The following is a 13,141-nucleotide window of genomic DNA, read 5'->3' as shown; positions in this document are numbered from 1 at the left end:
AGGTTGCCTCTCAGCCTCCTTTTGTCCAGACTGGACAACCCAAATGTCCTCAACCTCTCATGGGATTTGTCCTCTAGCCCTTTTAACTGCTTTCTTGCCTTCCTCTGGAGGCTTTCAAGCATCTAAACAGCCATTTTATGTTGGGAAGGCCATAACTGTGTACAATATTCAACTAAATTCAAAATTTAGCATTGGTGAGACTGCACCAATGCTAAATTTAGGGGGAATGAAAATCAGATATTGTATTTTCCTTTGTTTTTCAGGCATTCACTTACTTATTAACTCATTGCAGGTAAACAAGAAACGATAAAATTGTGAGTTTTTTATTTGTTTTGGTTTTTATTTATTTATTTATTTATTTTTAATTGAAACTTCAAGCCTCATCTAATGAGACCAATTTTCTGCTTGTAATTACTAGTTGCTACTTGTCAGAGTGATGCCCCTTGTCTTGAGAGGAGGACTCCTGTGCTCCTCATGCATTGCAGCTTCTTCTTCCTCCATCTGTGGGAACATTCTGCTCATTTTGATGAATTTCAAAAGCTGGCATAAACAGCAATACCATTTACTGTCCTGGCAAAATTAGATTTCATGGTCCAGTTGTCAAAGGAATAACGGGAATCCATTTGTCACATGCAAAGATCTGTCAGTGTGGGAATTACCTGTGACTGTCACAGATGACAAGTGCTAATTAATGTTTTTTTCTGAAGGTGCAATCAGACTGATGGGACCCTCTACCTGTTGGCTTTACAAGAAAACCCTTTTCACTCCTGACAGGTTGCTTCCAGTCTTCAGCTTCTCTTTGGTCTGTAGGAGTCCTACACTTCCAGCCCCTATGGCTTCAGAGAGAAATTAAAAAACAACGAAGCAATTCAATGCACCTTTATAAATCACATTGGCAGCAAAATAGAAATGAAATGAGACATACAACAGGATGTGCAAGAGTTCAAAGGACAAAGCACAATGCAATTACATTTTAAAGCATTTGCTGAACATCCCACATTAAAGCACAGACAAAATGCCTTTGCAGCCCCAGCATCTCCCAATCAAGCCCAGGGAGATGACTGATAGATGAAACCAACATATTCCTCACGTTTCCATGGCAGCTTTCCCATCAGCCCGATGATCAATGCAGGGAGTCCAATTTCCCGACGTTGTTAATCTTGTCAGAAGTGTTAGCATCCCTCAGGTTTGGCAGCACATTGCCCGCTCCAGCTTTTCAATGACACCTCAGCTATACCGACACGTCCTGCTGAGGACACAGCCCTGTGTGGGTTATGCAGCCCTGTGGTACGAAGCTGTCACTCTTACACACACACTTGTCTGACAGACGTGCCTCTCATTTTGGGAAGGACTTGTGAGCAATTACCACATTAGGAGTGTGCAGCTGGGTGTGTGCAGCTGGCTCACACACATATCGGTCCTAGAATATCCCAGGCTGTCACTCGGGGAACAGGCCTAATTCCTGGGCAGGGCTCAACTGACCTGAAACGGAGCCTGGAGGAGCAGAGTCCATACAGCTGCTACGGGATCCTCTTGGAGCACCAAGGAGCTGCAGAATGGACAGAGAGCAAAGAGCTGCTGTAACCAATGGTACTAAATGTAAAAGGGAAAGCTTTGGTCACAAAATCAGCTACAATATTCCTGGGAGTTTCCTAAATGCTAAATTTTCACCTATCTTTAATAAAGCCTTTAAAGTGCCTGTGTGACTAAGGGCTTTATTTTCAAAGCTACTGAGGTGTGAGATTAGTTGTGAGATTTCCAGAAGAGTTTTGGCATCTTTCAAATGTGAGGTTCAGCTTCTGTTGTAATAAAAGTCTCAAGCTTCTGACATGGCTTCATGTGAGCTCACTACTCACTCATCCAATAGATATTTATGCCATGCATCTGTTGGCTAAAATAAATGATTGTGAACTATATCCATCACCGTTAGGGTCAGCTCAAAACCTTTTTTCCTTTACAACCAGAGACCAAGATGCACAGGCTCATTTCTACTACCAGAGGCATAAGATACCTGGGCATGTTCAAATGAACTTCCAGTAAAGTTAAGTTCAAGTGTAGTTCACTGTGTAACTCAAAAACGCTTTTTCCCAAAAAAAAAATCCTTTAAAAGCACTATTTATCAAAGCCTTCTTTACATGATTATTCTCTTTAATTTTATTTGTACTACCCAATTTATCAAAATCTGTATGTGATTGGATTTATATTTGTGGGAAAAGGCATATAGAAATCATTAAAGAGAGATATCCAATTAATCTAGTACTAGATGTAGCTGTTTTAAAGTAAGAGCTTTGTAAGTAGCCAATAATTAAAATAGGAGTGCATTTATTTGCATATCATATTTATCTATAAAAATACCATATATAAGTGGATTTTCATGGTAGCTGAGTCACAAAAGATTCTCAGCAACTTTATAGTTGCATTCAGATAAAAAATCTAACCATGATTCTTTAAGTGAATATTTGATAGCAAGTTACAAAAATTGAGATAAATACAAAGTATGGGAAAATGTGTTGGGACAGATCCTTAGCAAATCTGAAGCAACATAGCTTGATTGAATTTTGGAGCTGTGCTTTACACAAGCTAAGTATGTTATCTATTAAACACAAGATTAAATCAGAGGAGTAAATAACAGTGCAAAAAATTTCTATCAACTGGAGTGTGGAGGCTGTCATTTGTAACCTCTTTGTAAGTTTGACCAAAGAATGAGGGACTTCCAGGAACAGAAGCAGCTAGGGCACACACATGTAAAGAGTATCACTGCAAACAGTGTTAGAAACCTAAAGGTCAACACATAAACATGCAGAAAATAAAGGTGTGCATGGTTTGAAAAGGGTATGTGGAGGAGCTTGGTATCTCATAGCACATTTCTTGGGGTTTTCAATCTGGATGAAAAGATTCCTTCAGCCACCAGAGCTACCACATCACCTTCTGTAGCTTTTCTGGAAATGCTAATTAAGAACAGATTTTGTTCAGACAGTACACTTGCAGGCTGTACTACAATAAAAACTGATAGCTAACTCAAAAATTTGTAACAATGTCAGTAATGCTATCTAATGGGAGTTTGGAGTTCAAAATGTATGTTTTGCCTTGTGAAAGTTTCTCCAGATATATTTCTCTGGATATTTCATAGGTTCTAAATTCTGAGTTTCACAATGTCAAATGCATGGTTTAACCCCTCCTCAACACTGCCTCCTCACCACTTCCAGCTGAGCAAAAGAGAGGGGCCTAAGGTCTTTCCTGGTTCAATACTAGCTTTGATTGCCTTCTGTAAGCAGCTACAGCTGAGAATTAAAAAGAACAAACCAAAAAACAAACAAAAAAAGAACTGAGAATGGACATAGAATACAAAATTAAGGAAAAAAGTACTGTTAATAATTGACTTTTTGAGAAAAAAAAAAAAATAACCAGGAAAGTTTTCAGCTTTAAAAGAAGGGAAACTTTTTGAATGAAATTTCAGGAAAACTTTGATAGATTTATGCTTAAAATTTGACAAGATAACAGTCATTGGCATACGTCATGGCATGAATGCCTACTGTGGGCTGACTCAGTGTCTTGGCCATCACACTCCCTTACTTGCTAAACAAACACATCTGCAGTCTCTGTATGACCACAGTTACTGTGGCAGATAATTCAAAGACACATAATTCAGATGAAAAATTAGAGAGAAACCTCATGGCTCGTGACCACAAGTCAGACTTCACAAGTTACTGCTTGCAGCAGACAATACAATATGCATGAGCAAACTCAGCAGAGGAATCTTAAGCCCACTCAGGACATGCAGTAACGAAGATAACAAGATGCTCTTCCTGTTAACAAGATGCCATTAAATAAAAAGATTTGTCATGGTAATAAAAAATATAAGCAAGAATAGACACGGCCTCAAAATTGTACACAAAATGAGCAATTCTTCTCAAGCAAAACAAGATAAAGGCAAGCTTGTAAGTGAAGATACATATAACAGCAAGCCTAAATAGAAAAGACAATAACAAAACAAAAGAGAAAGAAAACAAGGAGATTAGCTTAGGAAAACAACAGACAGGAAAATCAAACCATATATAACAACTCTCCTGGGGAAAAGAGTATGAAGTTGAAACAAAAGGAAGTGTCTTACCAAACACAAACAAAAGAAGATGAATGGATGGGGGAAAAAAAATAAAAATAAAAAGAAATAAAATGACTCCAAATGTGGAAATATTAGCTAGTTGCAAATATCTACCCAGTCAAAGTAATTCTAGGAGACACTTAAAATGAAAACATTATTGTGCAAGGATACGTACAAGAACAAAATGTCCCTCTCTTGCAAAAGTAGTCAGCCAGTTCTAGTGTCCTTTACCAAACTTTTCTAAGGGGCTTGAATGTACAGCTTTATTTTTCAGACACTATTATTTGCTCATGCTTCCCATCAATATCATTATCTACAATGCTTTTGTATTTTCCCCTGCAATGGCAATTTGTGAGTCAGCCAACGCAGCAGCCCAGAGATAATTGACAGGCGTCACTCAGAAATAGTAAAGCAGACTACAGAGATGAGTGTGCGGGCAAGCGGACATTATGTTCTACCCTTCCTAACAATATTAGAAGCAAATCTACTTAATATTAAAGAACAGGTCACTTCTTTTTGTCTGAAAGATTTAAGAAAGTTGGTTTCCCAATGTGAAAGTTTAAGAGCCTAAATCTAACATCTGTTGAAATCAATGGGTAAAAAAATAAAGTGGTATTTTTGCGTTGATTTCAGAGAGTTGTGAATCAGTTTCCAATACATTAATCACAAAGCACAAATAGAAATGAGACTCCTTTTTTGTATTACAATTGTTTTTTTTATGAGTAGTTGTACAAAAGCCAAACAACAGGCTTAGCAGCAACATAAAGTTAACCTTCCAGAAAAATACCTTTCTCCTTTTTCCTAACCAGATACATGCAAAAAGATAGCTCATAAAGTATTAAAGCTGACCAGAAAATTATACTTTAAGCCAATCTTTGTCGTTTGAGCAAAAATTGGTTTTATTCAGCACTATATCAGAATATATCTGGAAGATATATCTGAATAGAATAATGTATATCTATATCTGGAAGAATATTGTATCCACATATCTAGTTTTAAAGAAAAAAAAAACTCAGCAGTTCAGCAAAGTGCATTTGTTATGATGGTTCGATAGGAACAAGACAGAGAAAAGGAAGTTCACTCTTTAGCAGAAAGGATTGAACTTATTTTGTTGGGTGACTGCTGGACACCCTCCCTTGGCCGGAGCCATGGTGGGAAGCAGTTGCTGCAGACTGGCAAAGAATCAGCCCTTTGCACCTTTCTGAAGATGGCCAGGCTAGCTGTGCTTCCTGCATCCCATTCGCATGCAGATATTTGGAATATAAATGTATTTTCTGAACACTGTCTAGAAAGACAAGAAATTGAAGTATCCAAAAATTTCAAGCACTTACCTGAATTGAAGTTACAAAACCAACAAAAGTGGTAGAATTATAATAGCAGATAATAACCTTTCCTGACCCTCTCTATAGATCTCCACAGTAGGCATATAGTTTCTTCAATGCTTTCTCAAACAGAAAAAGAAAAGGAAAAAAAAAAAAAAAGGTGCTGTTTATCCTTCCAGAACAACATGAAGCACATCTTCATAATGATTTTTCCAAAGTATCTTAAAGACAGCTTTCTGGTATTTATTTTCTATGCATTTCTATCAGGCCACAAAACATTTTTGATTGCTGAAGGCAAGGCGCATTGTAATAAAATAGAGACTCCCCTCTCTGTACACATCAGGAGAGGATGTGCCTGTGCCACACCTGGAAGGGATGCTCTGAGCTGCTGAGGCCAACCTCAACTGCTGTCTGCAGACAAACTATTTCTTTCCAGGGCAATATGGAAACAAACTTTCCTTAGAAGTATTTTTGGTGCCAAATTCCTTTTATAAGCCAAGAATTTTCACTTCTTTGAGGATGCCTGTTCTAAATAGCTGGGCAGTCCCAGAGAGGTTTAAAGGCTTTAATTTGAGCTCACAGCCTCCCCAGGAGCAGGAGGACAGAGGTCTCCCAGCCTCTCTTTGAGGCTCTGACATCTGCTCCACGGCTCGAGGCCCTTCAGGTCCTCTCTAATGGCTTTCCAGATGGCCAATGAACCATCTCCCCCCCAACAGATGCAAGCGAGAAATGGGGCTCTTTAATTTTCTTCAGCTGCCTATTTAGGCATTGAACAATAGCGGAAGTATTTTACGTTTACAAAAATATAACAAGGAGTCTCACATAAATCCTATATTTAAGTACCTTCTGTCCCATGTAAGATAAATATACCAAAAATATTCTTCTGTGGAGCAGGCAAGTGAAATCAAGTTGTTCTCAGATTTGAAGAAAAAGCCTTGGAACTAGAACTATGTGAATAACTTATTGTTTTGGTTCATTGCTTGATGCAAATTTTATCAGGCATTTTTGGTGAGCATCCCCACCTGTCCAGTTTTGCCTTCTTCTGCAACCAAATCTGCTCATCTTATCAGCATCAGTGCAAACAAAAGCACAGCATTGCTTCAAATTATTACAAAAGGATATATGACCCCAAAAGCTGCTGCTGGCACATTCCTGGTCTCATTTCTAAGCTTTAATGACCACCATGGTCTGCTTTGGCATTTTGTCTCTTGTATGTGACAGAGGAAGAAGGACACAGGTTAGGAAAGGGGAATGGTAAACCCACTAGCACATTACTGACCTTATGGGGAAGGAGACAGCAGGGAGGTGGTCCCAGGAAAAGGACTTGCTATGTTCTCCCTTCCCTCTTTATACAGTTCTGTTCTATGCAAGGACATCAGATTTCAAATATTTTATCTATTCTGAGGGTGGTTAATTTTCACTACCAGATCTAATAAATTACACATTAAAAGTTCTTAAAGACTAGTGTACAAAACACGTACAGAAAACTCACCATCCCTTCCTGGATGTAGTACCTGTCGTAGTCCATGAACATGTGCAGTCTGTTGGGACTGTGACTGTTTAGAGGTACATGGCTGAAAAATTGTATATAAGACCAATGCCTCTGAAAGTTGCTTTAGGTTCTAAAAAGAAATGTATACTTATCAGAGCTGACATCAAGAAAAAGATAGGGAAGAGCTGAGTTATCTTTAGAGTGATAACAGCAAAAGGAAAACATTATCTGCTGAATTTCAGAATGTGCATCAGGCATCCTTCACGCACTGGAAAAGCCTCAGGGTCTCCTGAGGCTGGTTTATTCTGGGTTTATTCTGTCCCACATTGATCTCAGTGTGAGAGCTAAATTTAGCCTTTATTTCTTTCTTTTTTTTTCCCCCCCCTCCCTTACTCTTTTGGGATCTTTCTCAGTGATGGTGATAACAAGTGTTGAATACCACGATGTTTCCACATTGGCTACTTTTAAACCCCTATGGCCTTCTTTAATCCTACTGCTCAATAGTGCTAGTGCCACACAGAAGCATGTAAGAACATTTCCTGGTCCAGAAAACTTTCTCTGCCATCTTACAGTAGGAGGTCTTGACAAGTAGTCATGTTTTAACAGTTATCACTCTGATAACCTCAATTCTCTCCTTGTCTACTTTTCTATTCCTCCTCCCTCCCTCAGTCTTCTCCTTCCCTCCAGGCTTATCTATTTTTCCAGTTTTTACAAGAAAATCTTCCTATTCCATGCCCTATTATTTTTTTCCTCCATTTTTTATTACTTGTGCAGTACCCCGCTTCAATTAAGTGTCAAATCACTCTTCATTAATGATAATTTTGTTGACATCATTTTGTTTTGCTATGTCCTTGCATTGCACCATGTTACAGCTTCTACCTACAGCAGTCCCCGTAAAGTATCTTTGTTCTCAACCTCTTTTAAAGGTTGCCTAAAAGGAGTAAATAGAAAGCCTGCTGGTTGACCTAATTGGCTACTGTGAGGTTGTCACTCAGCTTCACCTCCCACTAGCCATGAAGCTACAGGGCATCATTTCCTCTTATTTAATAGGCTCAGTTACAGTATTTTTATCTGGGCTTCCTTCCTCCTCATTACAACCAAGCAAAACACAACGACAGACACAGACTCTTGACCACACCATGATCCTCAGCTTAGTTCACTTTATGACCTCCTCTAGTTTGTGGAGGTCTGTTCCTCAGCACATTGAGGAACACATCCTTCTGAACAGCTTGCAAAAAAAAAACTTGGGAGAATTGTGCATGCAGAACTGGTTGGTCAACACATACACATTTGTTAGTTCCATCCTGACTCATCATGAAAGTAGACAAGACAAAAGCAGACAACCCCTTCCCTCCCTACCCCCCCCCCCCCCCAAAAAAAAAAATATATATATATATCATGTTTGAGGTATATCTCCTCATTATGGCTAAGTAATTATAATGTGCAGGTGCTCACTGTGTAGAAAAAAAAAAAAAGCAAGAATGAATAGCACAGCATGAATAGCATTAGCCCATTTGTTGCTTCTCTCAGGAGCCAACCCCATCTATCCTTTTGTTCTCTTCTAGTGCAGCTTCAGACTATTTACGATCATGTGTTTTCTGTCTGCTGTCAGTGCACATTTCAAAAACAATTTGCTCTTTATTTTTTTACCATATCATTTCACTCAAAAACTTTATACAACAGGAGTAAACGCAGTTGATCACCATGTGTACAGTTTCATCTGAGAAATAAAGCATTCGGTCAAGGGTATGTCTGCATTAATGGATAGCGCAGACTTTAATCCCAGATGACAAATGCACCTGAAATGCTATTCCAATGTGATTGCCTTAAAGATGATGACAAAAGGAAATATGCATGCACAGACACCCACCTGCATGCTACGTGCAGCCTGACTGGCAAGTGGCATTGATAAACTACCTATTGACAGAGGTCAAGATGGATCAGGGAACGCTAACATGCCATAGTTGCAACAAGTCTCAATTTGTAACACATAGGTTGCTGCTAAAATCAGGACTGCTGATTTTATTTATACTTTGTTCTCTAAAACAAGAACTGTGATCAGGAATCCTGACACCATGCAGCTGCCAGCAGCCTTATCCCCAGCAGCACAAACCCTACAGCCACTGCACTTAGGTTTTTATCCCTGACTGTGTGCAAGTTTCAAAGACAGGAAAATTACCACCAAGGCAGATCCTGTGTTAAACAAACCTCACATACTTGCAGCTGTCTCTCATGCTATGGCATTATTTAGGGTTTTGATGGGCAGTGACCACACGTGCTGACTCTGCCTCCAGGACACACATTCTCCAGCTGGAGCCACTGGGTGCTGCCATCAAGTCTGAAGAATGATGTCAACGTACACGAGAGCTGGCTAAGCCAATTGGAAGAAAAGAGCATCACTGAAATAATTCAATCTGCATAAACCACTTTTTCTGGGACGGCAGTATAGCCACTTGTAGTTAATAATGACATCTTCAGCAATCCCCTCATTGATCTGAAGAAGGGCACGCTACGTGTGGGGTTCACGATCAATTGTTCTCCTCTCGGTACATTTAACTGCCGCAGAAGGCAGCAGTATTTCATACCCCTATTTTGCTGCTCACAGAGAAACGCTCCTTGAAAAACATCTCAGACTTCAATTTATTTCAAGTCATTAGACCAAAATCTCTCACACGGACAATATGATTTATAAACTCGGAGAGATACTTTTATGAACTATCTTCTGAATTCTAAACCTTCAATATTTGCTATAGCTCTTTACTCATTTGGTCTCTGAAAAGAAAGAAAAAAGCTCACCAGTGAATAAAGAGGAAAATGATTCTCAGATTTCAAAGAATAAGCACATCAAATTAAAAAATCGTTTATTTCAGTGGCTGAGTCACAAATGCGTACAATTGTCTAGCCAGGCTCCCCAGCCTGCACGCAGCCGTTCTGTCTTTGCAGCACAAATTGAAAGTGAGCAACTGACACAGAGCTGAGAGGAACACACAGACTCTGAAGTGGGATTAAAACAGCAAACTTCACATTTTGCTTAACTCCCCTACTCAAATATACACAGTTTGCATTCAGTGCATGAATACCAGCCACCCCCATCCTCTTAAAGGCACCAAAATCTTCACCCATTTGGGTTAAAAAAGCAAAAAAGCAAGGCCAACTCATATCCAACCCCCTCTCAAGCGCAGCATCCATCAGCCCAGATATTTCAATGATAGATCCTGGCTACCCAATTGCACTGACACTCATCTTTGGGCAAAGCCTCGAGAAGCACAGCCCCATGCCCTGAAATGTGCCACCCTGCTGAGACAACTCTTCAACCACAATGGCCCTGATAGCACTAGAGGCATAACCCTGGGCTAACGAAGCTCTGCAGCAACTCCTGCCCTGGGCTAGGTAATCCTGCAGCATGCGTGCATTTTGTGGGCAGCGCAGGGATGCTCCTGCAGCCTCACAGCAATGCCTGCAAACTCAGGAGGATGCAGGCTCTTGGTGCTTTGCACCATACTAGCACTCATTTCCCTAAGGGCAGAGCCACTGAAATGGAAAAGCAGGAAAAAGGAAAGGGTGGGAAGGAATATAAAGTGAAAACATTATATATCCTCTTAGTAAGAGCTCTGCATTCAATACATTACAGCTAGCATTTGCAAACTCTAAAAATTAAATTATACAGCTGAACAAGGGATGCTGTTTCACAAGTCATTACTTTTACATCAGTGGCCTCTAGGCTTGACCTGTGTGATCACACAGACCTTCTGACATAAAGCCTGCTGGGAAAATGTGAGGTGTTCAACCCTGTTGAAGTCCATACATTGACTTCAGTTTTGTCCTCCTTAAATTACAGCACTTATTCCTTGCAATGCATCACTCTGGGAAACTGATCAAAACACATTTTTGATAGAAAGCAAAAATGGTCTCAAGCATTGGGCTGTCCATTGCTGTGGAAAGTTCAAGTACTGTGCGATCTTCTATTTACATTTTCATCATGGCGTGACTCCAGTAGAACAGCTCCAAAATCCTAAACAATGGCCATATTCTCTGGGAAAGAGAGCACGGCTACACAGCATGCCTTGCTACCCAAATTCTCGCATTTGTTCTGAGTCCAGGCTGCTCTCTGCAGTTTACTTTTTGTTCTTTGCCATTCATCCTGTTCCCTATTTCTCCCCTTTCATTTACCAGGTAACTTGCATTCATCCTTTTTCATCCACCCACAGTCGTGACTTTCTGGTGTTTTCTATCTAAGCTGTTTGAATATAACCTTTCATGGGCTTGCTGGCTCAGAATGACAGCTCTCCTTTCAGACCTCATTTATCATGTTACCATATGGCAATATTACTTGATTATTGGTAAGGATTCAAATTTTCCCTTTATTGTTATAAAAATCTGTTATGAACCTCTAGACTCTCCTGTACTATGTGAAGAAAAATAATTATAAAAAGGACCCACTCTCTTTAATACCAATAATTTGTCATCTGCAGAGGATTCTTTTCTAGGTATAATGGTAGTCTAACTCATTAGCTTTATGCTAAATAACAGAGATTTTGCTGTCTCCTTGCCAAATATTTTTAAAATGAAATACAATTTAGATATAATGATTTAAAAGTGCACGTGTAATTTGTTATCATTGCATAACACAAATGAATATCAAAGTTTTTAACTCTAATTTCTCACTTTCAATAATGTTTTAATACTTCTGATGATCATTCTGTAACAGCTTTGTTTTGTAAATTTCATGATCTAGCTGGACTTTAAACCACTCCCAACTGAAAAGCAAAACGGAGAAATATGCCAGGGAACACACTCACCTCTGCAGACAGAAGCACCAAGTTGTGATGTGGAAATAGGTTAAGAGATTGCTGCGATTACAGGGGGTGCCAGGAAAAAAGTCTGTGTGTACTGTATGCACAACAGCAGTACTTCAGATTTTTTGAGGAAAAAAAAAAAAAAAAAGTATGCAGCTGCACACAAGCACAGGGAAAGTCGTTCCTGGTTGATTGCAAGGGGCCTGGGGAGGATGCGCAGCATCCCAGGCAAGGAAATGCTCTCTGCCATATCGTACCCTGCACATTTCATCTTCTGGGCAACACAATGGGGGCTAGCAAGGCTATGTTCTCACCTCAAAGCTCTTGCCTTCCTTTGCTGGGCAAGGATAGAGGCCTCCCATCCTCCTAACTGCACAAACTGGCAGTGCTCAAGCTCTTCTTTGCCTGTCAGCGCCTCAGAGCCAACCTGGGAAAAGCACCGGGCACGGGCATCAGCTCTGTCAGGCTGCAGAGAGTTACAGAGTTGTGGGCAAACCCACAGCAGCAACACACCTTCCTTCTTCAGGTGTGATGTAACACGCTGCAGGTTTTAAAGATATTCACTTCATAATGACATACCGATAAAAAACAAACAAACAAACAAAACCACCTATACATTATCAAGAAAAATGGCTTATTACAGAATTTTCTTATTATCCAATTCAAACACAGCTGTAACCAGGACACTGCTCTTTGCCCTCACTAATAACTTTTCCAGAACACTTGCAACTGTTCCCTTATTACTAATTATTATTTATTGCTTGGTCCGGAATTATTTGCTCATCTGGAGAAGGGGTTGGGGACACAAAGAGGAGTCCCTGGTCTCAAGTCATCTTAAACTCAATCAGAAACTGCTGCACTAAATTCTGTGAAAAACAGGAACGTTCGCAAAATACTTGACAACTCATTCTACTTTAAAAAAAATAAAAATAAAAATAAAATAAAATAAATAAAATTGTATTAATATATTGTGATTAAATTTCAAGAGATGGTCTTAAATCTTATATATGCACCCACATAAAATTAAAACCTTCAATAAATCACCATAGACTAAAACTCTAAGTGGTGTTTGTCTTCAGTAAGTCTCCCACACACATTACCCACAGTGTGCTAAGTGATAACAGACCAAGACAATTGCACAATATTTAGAACTTATGCTAGACTTTACTCAGTGCTCAACAGGGATGAAGAGTATATTTACAGCTCACTTAATTCATTTTAAAAGCTGAAGTTCTCTAGCACGTTTTGCATATGAAGTAAAATAAAAGGAGCATTAATAAGTGCAGGTGATGAGCACTAATCTTAGCCTTCAACCTCAGGATCTCTGGAAGTTTTCCCGCCTGCCTGAACAACACATGTTCAGAATAGATCCAATTTTTCCATTTTTTATTTACATAGGTAGGGACAGTTTATTCAAGCCAATTATCTC

The 13,141-nt window shown here is 39.5% G+C and overlaps 1 long non-coding RNA gene across 1 annotated transcript in view; it reads right to left on the bottom strand.

Annotated features, from left to right (window-relative positions):
• Positions 1-312: 312 nt before the first annotated feature.
• The window catches only part of LOC106020252 (uncharacterized), a 120,239-nt gene continuing 107,410 nt past the window's right edge, over positions 313-13,141 (bottom strand). The window contains exons 3-4 of the long non-coding RNA XR_011811412.1: positions 1,483-1,549; positions 313-1,246 (exon numbers count right to left, since the gene is read on the bottom strand). This is a non-coding gene — a long non-coding RNA (uncharacterized lncRNA). The remainder of the gene's footprint in view (positions 1,247-1,482; positions 1,550-13,141) is intronic.

This window comes from Anas platyrhynchos, chromosome 9 (assembly GCF_047663525.1).
Source record: "Anas platyrhynchos isolate ZD024472 breed Pekin duck chromosome 9, IASCAAS_PekinDuck_T2T, whole genome shotgun sequence".
Classification (NCBI taxonomy): domain Eukaryota; kingdom Metazoa; phylum Chordata; class Aves; order Anseriformes; family Anatidae; genus Anas; species Anas platyrhynchos.
This window is presented reverse-complemented; position numbering and strand designations above follow the sequence as displayed.